Source organism: Rhinopithecus roxellana, chromosome 2 (genome assembly GCF_007565055.1).
Source record: "Rhinopithecus roxellana isolate Shanxi Qingling chromosome 2, ASM756505v1, whole genome shotgun sequence".
Taxonomy (NCBI): Eukaryota; Metazoa; Chordata; class Mammalia; order Primates; family Cercopithecidae; genus Rhinopithecus; species Rhinopithecus roxellana.
In genome coordinates this window covers 57,557,224-57,565,354 of record NC_044550.1, presented here as the reverse complement: position 1 = coordinate 57,565,354, position 8,131 = coordinate 57,557,224, and positions in this window count along the sequence as shown.

The window sequence follows — 8,131 nt, the reverse complement described above, 5'->3', positions numbered from 1 at the left end:
ACTTGAGCCAGAATCAGTGAGGAAGTAAGGATAGGGAGATGCTAACTCTTCAAAATGCTGGCCCACCTCAACTGGTTCCATCAAGCTATGGGCTCATAACTGGGGGTGATTGAGAGATTGACCTGAATTAAGACATCCTGGATACTGCACAGACAATTGAAGGAAAGGTGACTGGTGAATAGAGGGCTTGCAGTGCTCAAATGTTTGGTTTGATAAATATTCAACCAGTTTCCCTCAAACACCAAAGGCCTGTAATGGACTGAACATAAGAAAAAAAGGATGTTTCAGATCAGCCACTTTTAGCCTATCTTATCTCTGGGAATAAAAAGACTATTTATAGATTGTTCATCCTCTTCTGCAAGGGCTGCTTTGAAGATGATCTGCAGGCAGTCTCTGTGCCCCTCCTCTAATGCAGCTACCACTGGGCAGGTGTCCTTCCCCACTGAGCTCCAGAACCCCGGCCCCTCCCCCTGGCCCCATCAGGTCCGGGATGAGTAAGAGCACACCTGTCACTAGTCTCTGAGTTCTCAGTGTTTTTTGCTGGTTTCCCTAACTCTGCCCACACCTCCTTAAGTCTCTTCCTTTGAGAAGGAAAAAGATGATGTGTATATTGTCCCTAGGCTATCAATGGACAAATAGCTTTCTTGCTTTTCATTCCATTGATGGTTTGCTTTATGTGTCCATCAGTGATAATCTGCTTGCATCACAATTCTGCCTCTCAAGAAAGGTTCCTTGGCAACAGTGCTCTGATACCTGTACCAGGGTCTGGAGCTTTTTTAGTAGCCAGGAGCATCATCACCCATGAGTTCCCTGGGCCACATGAAAATAGCTGTTCCAGAGAAGACATTCTGTAAAGGTGGCTTAATCTCTTTCTAGGTAGACCCCTCCAAGACTTTTTATTTTGACATTTATAGAAGCTTATCAGATCTAAATAGCCTAATTAAAATCAGGAGTAAATCTCCCTGTGACTTCCGAGGGGATAGAATAGGAAACACTTTTGAAGTTAATGCCATTGACTCTGAGAGATGTTGGAGGCCTGAAATGCAGGTAAAAGAAAGAGGAAGTCCTGTCTGGCCTTGCTTTTTTTGAAACATCTGTTGATTCTCTTGCAGCTCAGGAATATGCTTGGTTTTGAGGTTGCAGGCACCGGGACTTGCACTCTGGCTCTAACTCCTAGCACTTGCAAGTCCTGGGGAAAATTTCATAATTTCTCTGGATTTCTGCTTCCTATTCTGTGAAATAGGATTAGTGTGAGGATTAAATGAGATATCACGTGAAGACCTGATACTAGGCCCAGCACAAAGTAGCATCTCAAATAAATCACATTTATAGTTGAGAACACAGTTGAAACAGCACAATACATCAGACTTTCAGAAAATCTTAAAGATCTGCATCTCTGCATTTCTTAAAATTTTCTGTTGCATATTAATAATGCCCATGAGTCCTTGTCTCAGAGGGATGTTGCACTCACATCTATAGCTAAGTCTGTCTGATCATGGTGCTCATAGCTCTGACATCTGTTAGGCTTGTGAGACTGCAGAATCCGGGCTCCTGACCCAGGTCTCAAGAATGTGGGGTCCAGGACTCTGCCATTTAACAAACACTCTGGGCGAGTATCACATGGGAAAGCTTGAGGACTTCTGCGCTATATGCAATGGGGTTTTTAATTAATTAGTGATTTTTTTCTAAAGGCAGAATCAGAGAAGTGCGGGTGGGGGCGGGGCATGGTGCTTTTAGCTGGTGAGGATTATCTTATGGCGGCTGGAGGAGGTCCCCCAGGCCCTAGTCCCTGGTTGCTGGTTGGAGTGCTAACCATCCTCACATTCCCAAGAAAAGATGCTCTCCTCTCTAGAAAATGTGTCCAAACAGCCAGGAGCCCACCCCAGATCTGAATGTACTGTCAAAATTTCATAACACTTTGGAAATTTTTTAAATTCAAAACTACTTTCTCCTTAGCAAATTTCAAGGTTTATACTAGATCAGCAAATTCTTACCCATAAGAGAAACAAGGCTGAGGACTGAGTAAAAGTGAGTCCCCCTCCTAAAGATCAGTGTAAAACTTTTAAGTGCATAATAGGTTACAGAGTACCCCTGACTGCTCCTTATCGAAAGGCAAAGTGCCAGGAGACCTCCTGACTTATATTTGGAAGCACAATATATCAGGAAGCACAATAATTTTGGCATTTTGTGGAGTTCCTTTTCCTTCTTTACTTCCTTATTTTTTTCTTTATTTCCATTCATCAAAAAATGTTGTGCACCATGGTCTAAATATTAGGAAGCAAATGCTGTCTGAGGCCATTTCAAACTAGCACGCCCATGCACCCTCAGTTTCTGTGCATCTCCTCAGCCTCGATCCCTGTTTGCTGATCTCTTGCTTCTAACTAATGAGGAACAAGGAGTTTTCTCTTCCAGATCTCGGTTGAACTGTCCTTGTCAAATGAAATGAATCACATTCAATACAAGAGGGTCTTTGTGGTCAGAGGCACCAGGAATTAAGGGCCCTATTTTTTTTGAAAGGATCAAATCTACAATTAACATAAATAAAAATAAAAATACTTTATTTACTGATAGTCCTGTTGCTCTTTGCCAAGATAACTCTGTAAATAATTAACCTTTATGTTATTTCCTAACAGCTGTCTAAGAATAACATTGTGAGGGAAGATGGGGATTATCTTGGGGCTTCTAAGATGCAGAACAACATGAAGAGTATCCCACGTTGGTCCTTGAGCAATATTACTCTACTGGTTCATAAAGTCTTCTTTTTGGGTGACTCCAGAACAATTGCTCCTTAATCAACCCTCCTTTGTTGCCTCTACAAAAGAAAACCTGAATGTGGTTAGGTCATAGGGGAACCATGTCTACATCTAGTGATGAGCTCTGTAACACAGCTGATTATGCCAAAGTTTTCCATCTCACAAGAGCATGTGAGACGGAGGCAGATCCATTTATCTCAGGCATTTGTTCTCACCGCATGTATTTAACTCATGACAAAAGGGACCAGGAGAGAAGGATGGATAACTTATTCAAAATTCAATAACTCATTCACTCATTCAACAAATATTCACTCTATTCTAAGACAGGCTCTGTGCAAGGCACAGGGGTTAGAGTGATGGACAAGGTATATTTCTGCCCTCAAGAAGCTCACATGCTAAGGGGAAGATAGGCCAACTATCACAGTGAATTGCGAGTAGAGCGTGATCAAGATGCGATAGGAGTGAAGGAAAGGAACATCCAACCTGCCTGAGGCAGCTCAGAGGATCAGCCAACTACTGAATACAGAGCTCCAGACTCAGATCCATGGCAGGTCAGTAGGGTTACTTTGTAGTCAAAGGAGAGCATCCTGAGCATAGTTATTTGAGTGGCAGGGGAAGAAAGAGTTGCCTGTTGCTCCTGTAAGCCCTACCTCTTTGCTCAACATTATGGAAAATTACAGCCTACTTGGTGGAGATCATTTCTCCCTGACATGGGAAATCATGTTCCTGTGAATCACTCCACACCCCACAGCCACTATTTTTCATCACATATGAGCTATTAGTTCCAGCTGGGTGTTGACAAGACAAAACTGTTCCCTAATGCTTAAGTAATAGAGTGGAAAATAGTTGACAAAATATGAAAAGGTTGATTTTGATTATACATACAATCTCTTCTTTTAAGAACAAAATGTACTTGAGCAAGCATGAATCATTCCTTACAGGACTGTGAAATGATTTATATATATATTTAGATAGTTATTTAATTGGTTCGTTTTAAAATAACAACTTTATTTCTTTTGCATACATATTATAAAAACTCAAGATATATACAAAAAAAGCAATGCATTAGTCAAATCCCACTACCAACAATTACTAGTGTTCATATACGATGAGCACCAATTCAGACATCTTTCTATCTGTAATTGGGTGAAGGAACGGATGAATGGACAAAAATAATTTTATAAGAATGTCATCATGTTATATTTCTCTTCAAAATAAAAATACTAAATTTAGTTTTGCATAAACTTATTAGGAGATGAAAGAAACTAAAATGAAAATAAAGGAAATGCTAAAATTCATAGAATTAATTCATATTAATTCATTGAATCCACACACACACGAAAAAAAACCCCAATGAAATATTGACTATTATTAGCCCCATTTTACAGATGAGGAGACTGAGGCACAAAAAAGGTTACTTAAGTAACTTGCTTAAATTACAGAGCTAGTAAGTGGCAAAGCCAGGATTCAAATTCAGGCAGCCTGACTTTAGAGTCTGTGGCTTTGAAGACTTTCTTCAAGAAGGTTCTTGGGTTCTATATTCCCTGAGCACTGTTACCTTTGCAAATGCTCTCCTTGTTGCCTTTACACATGGATGAAAATTTGACCAAATAAAAATATTCCAGGTCACGGTTCTTTTCCTGTGTTAGCTATTTCCCTAGAGTTCTCCGGCACTGGGAGGTGATGGGGAGGAATTTGCAGCCCCCTTAATATTTTTCCCCTTTTGCTTTTTCTGTTGGATGGCCAAAGAACTCTTTATCTTATAGGCTGACTAGCTTAATCACTGTATGACTCAATGTTGTTCATTCTGCATCAATTGTGCCTATGATACAGTTTCATCTTTCAAGTGTGTATTAGTCTGTTCTTGCATTGCTATAAAGAACTATCTGAGACTAGGTAATTTATAATTTGTAAAGAAAAGAGGTTTAATTGGCTCACGGTTCTGCAGGCTGTGCAGGAAACATGGCTGGGGCAGCCTCAGGAAACTTACAATCATGGCAGAAGGCAAAGGGGAAGCAGGTACCTCTCACAAGGCCAGAGCAGGAGAAAGAGAGAGGGAAGGTGCTACACACTTTTAAACAACCAAATCTCATGAGAACTCTATCACTTCTCATGAGAACAGCACTAGGGGGATGGTGCTAAACCATTAGAAACCTCCTCTGTGATCCAATCACCTCCCACCGGGCCCCACCTCCAGCATTGGAGATTACATTTCAATATGAGATTTGGGCGGGGACACAGATCCAAACCATATCAAAGTGGTGATTCAGTCCTGTCATCACTTCAGGAAACGTTTCCTGTATTATGTGTTTCAGTATGTTTACTGTTTTATTTGTTGGGTTCTTATCATGAATATCAAATATCCTTATATTGAATTATCTTTGAGCTTCTTAATTAGTAGTTAATTCTTTTTTCCCCTGTATTTGCTTTGATCCCAAGTGCTGTAATTAATATGATATTTAGTTGTGTCTACTATCTCTTTTTCTAAGTTACTCAGAATTTTATTTTGTTCTTTTAGTTGTTTGGTATCCTGTTCCATCTTATTTTATTGTTTTATCATCTTATGTTGATCTTTTGTTTTATTTAACTTGTGTTCTTATTAAGTTCTTATATAGCACAATGCACTTACAAGGAATCTTTTTGCTGTTTTGGTTTTGGGTTCCTCCCAGACAGGATTTTTCATATGTTTTTAACATACATTATTTTCTTAGAATATTTTATTGAGATTGTGTGATTTATTTTCATCTTACTTATGTCTAATATGGACAATTCTGAGTGACTGTGTATCACTTCGATGGAATACCGTGTGGGTGAATTTCCCTTGTCATCTCCCTGCCTTATATAGACCCTTTATCTTCCCCACCCTGACTCCCTTTTCAAGTGTCCATCTGGCAGCATTTAGTACATTGACATTGTTGTGTGACCATCACCTCTATTTAGTTCCAAAGTGTTTTCATCAACCAAGAGAAAGCCCTGTACCCACTGAGTAATCACTCCCCATTCCCTGCCTCCCCACCAACCTGCTTTCCATTTCTATTGGGTCTTATTTCCAATCCCCTTCTCTGTAGCCTGAAAAGGTGGGCATAAGCAAGAATAGTTCAGCTGGGCCTGAGTACAGTCCTCGCTTAGAGCCCAGTTCCACTCCTTTTTGAGATGAATCTAACTTTTTACTGGTGCCCAATCGATCTAGCTGAGAGTATGGTCCACGCCTCTAGATCTCAGCTTGTTCCTGCAGCTCAGCATATTGACCTGATAGCCCTTCCTGCCTCCAACAAATCCCCCAGGGTCAATCACGGAGAGTTCTTTTCTCAAGGACTTTTCCTGGAATTTTCCCAGAATTCTTTACTCACTCCTTCAATCTGTTTCTCTTGAAGCTGGAGAGCATTGGTGAGAGTCATCTGGGTTCCATTAACTGGCCTTCCTTCCTCTAAAGGGCTTGGCTTTGGGGAAAGGGAGGGAAGGGGGCTGTGAGGTCAGGAGCCCTGTTCAGCTTCAACAGCATCTTCTGTTTCTTTTTGTGGCTGCTACTTCTTGACACTTACGGCATAAAGTTGTTCCTCTTTCCTTGTTTGTTTGGTGCTGGGGAATCAATCAATTAATCTCTCACTCACTTATGCTACTTTCTGAGCATTTTGTTAGATGGTAGGGAAAAGAGATTCTATGATACTACTACTTTTTGTCATCCTTGTTCGGATTTTTGAAACAGAAGAAATTTTCTGCCCAGCTGCTTTATTTCTTAAAAGTGAGGTAAAATTCACATAGTAGTCATCATTTTAACCATTTTCAAGTGTCCATCTGGCGGCATTTAGTACATTCACATTGTTGTGTGACTATCGCCTCTATCTAGTTCCAAAGTGGTTTCATCAACCGAGAGAAAGCCCTGTACCTCACTGAGCAGTCACTCCCCATTCCTTGCCTCCCCACCAATCTGCTTCCCATTTCTATTGATTTTACTATTCTGGTTATTTCATACAAATGGAACCATGCAATATGTGACCTTTTTTTTTTTTGGTCTGGCTTCTTCTGTTTAGCATAATGTTTTCAAGGTTGTCAATATTGTAGCATGTCTCAAAACTTCATTCCTTCTGTGGCCCAACAATAAAAACTAATTATATGAATATAACACATTTTGTTTATTTAGACATCCACTGATCATTTGTATTGTTTTCATCTCTTGGTTATTTTGAACAGTGCTGCTATAAACATGTGTGTACAACTTTTTGTTTGAATACTTGTTTTCAATTCTTTTGGATAGATACCCAGGAGTGGAATTAGTGGTATACAAAATTGCATGTGGTAATTCTCTGTTTGACTTTTTGAGAAACTACCAAGTAGTTTTCCGTGACATTGGCACCATTTTACATTTCTACCAGTAATGTACAAGGGATCCAATTTATCTACATCTTTGTCAGCATTTGTTATTTTCCTTTATTATTATATTATATTATTATATAATAAATATTATATTATTAAATTATATTATATTATCCAGTATACTTTTTAATAATTTTGTTTTTAATATTATTAGACTAACATCCTGGTAAGGATTCATCAAACCTTGGTCCCCTATTTACCTCAGTATTTCCCATATTGGTCCCTTGGTTAGCCTGAGCAAAGCCATTTGTCATGCCTTGCACAGACATTTGTTGACCAAATCACTAAGTATTTATTGAGTACCTACTGCATGCCAGATTCTGACTAGACACTGGGGATAAGGAGTGAGGGACGCAGGGTCACCTTCGAGTTGCTCATTAGAGAACAGAAAAGACAGACATTTATTAGTTTCCTGTCACTGCCATAACAAATTACCAGAAACCTAGTGACAACAACACAAATGTATTATCTTGAAGTTCTCTAGATTAGAAGTCCAACATAGGTCTCAAGGGGCTAAAAATCAGCATGTCGGCAGGGCTGTTTTCCTTCCCAGACACCTTGGGAAAGAATCTGTTTCCCTGACTTTTCTGGCTTCCAGAGGTTGCCTACTTCCCTTGCCTCATGGGCCCTTTCTTCACCTACAAAGTCAGCATTGAAGCTCCTTTCCATTGTCATGTCTCTTTCCCTTACCACAGCCAAGGAAAGTTCTCCCCTTTCGAGGATTCATGTGATTAGGTTAAGACTATTTGGAAAATCTGGGATAATCTCCCCTTCTAAAGGCCTTTAAAAATCCCTTTTGCTGGATTCCTTATTTAATAAATAGTGTTGGGAAAACTGGCTAGCTATATGCAGAAAACTGAAACTGGACTCCTTCCTTACACCTTATACAAAAATTAACTCAAGATGGATTAAAGACTTAAACCTAAGACCTAAAACCGTAAAAACCCTAGAAGGAAAACCTAGGCAATACCATTCAGGACGTAGGCATGGGCAAAGACTTCATG